This window comes from Amborella trichopoda, chromosome 10 (assembly GCF_054954075.1).
Source record: "Amborella trichopoda isolate Santa Cruz 75 chromosome 10, AtrichopodaSantaCruz75HAP2 v2.0, whole genome shotgun sequence".
NCBI classification, from domain to species: Eukaryota; Viridiplantae; Streptophyta; class Magnoliopsida; order Amborellales; family Amborellaceae; genus Amborella; species Amborella trichopoda.
In genome coordinates this window covers 35581987-35582974 of record NC_142345.1, presented here as the reverse complement: position 1 = coordinate 35582974, position 988 = coordinate 35581987, and the positions used below count along the sequence as shown (strand labels likewise).

Genomic DNA, 988 nt, shown 5'->3' with positions numbered 1-988 from the left:
CTTTGAAAGAAAGTGTTCAAAGTTAAAATTTGATAAGTCACAACTTTCAAGCAAATTTCTTTTGTTTGAGCTTGGCCAATGGAACAACTGTAGCCATCCAATTTCACTTCCAATGGTCAAGATTATTTCACTTCCAATGGTCAAGATACATGTGTAAAAGGTCTCACTCTACACTGTCCTTTAAATATTACATCTAGTCAATAATACACTTAAGATCACCCCATTTAAAATCTGACGAGAGTATTCGCAACCTCCTCGTAACAAAATAAAACTTTTCTTAAAAAATAAAGTCCTAAAATCAAATGCCAACCGTCCAATAAGTATTAAAGAGAAAACTAGCACGTTTTATACTGAGAATAAGGGAGAGGGGGGCTCAGAATTGCAGAATATCAGCAAGGTTTCCACCATTCAGTCCCGAAAGATGGTGTTATTGTTTCTGATTTCATCATTGCCAACAATTTCACCTTTGATTCTCAAAAAACAAACATCTAAATGAACTTCTCAAATTCAAAGATTCTATATCAAAAGCTAAAACTGAAAGAGTTTCAATGCAAATTTCACAATAAAATTGTAGACAAATAATCTATAAAATATTAATTGATGAAAGTGAACAAGACCAAAGTTTTTAAACTAGGTGATGAAAAACAATGAAGTCGTCCAATATAAAGAAATTTGATGCAACGAATGAAAATGTATGCCTCATGGCCAGTCCCAAATGGTAATTGCAGTAACACCGCTACCCAAGGCGATGGAATATGAGGCCGCACTCTGCAAATGGGGGCTACAATTCCACAAAACAAGAAGGCTGAGGACCAAATTGTCTTAATGGAAGAACCCACAACAAGCAGAAGCTTTCTCTGAGACGTTTACAGAGGAATTTACAAACACAAAATCAGTTCGCTCCATCCTGTAAAGGAGAGTCCCAGCCAGGGACTCATCCCCCGTCTCATTGTCGAGGGAATTCATGCAACATGAAAAATTGGAAAAA

At 36.2% G+C, this 988-nt stretch overlaps 1 non-coding gene across 1 annotated transcript; it reads right to left on the bottom strand.

The window, feature by feature from the left end:
- Nucleotides 1–368: 368 nt before the first annotated feature.
- LOC148780183 (small nucleolar RNA SNORD96 family) lies at nt 369–455 on the bottom strand. The gene has a single exon (XR_016043483.1). It is a non-coding gene; the product is annotated as a small nucleolar RNA SNORD96 family (small nucleolar RNA).
- Between the last annotated feature and the right edge of the window lie 533 nt (nt 456–988).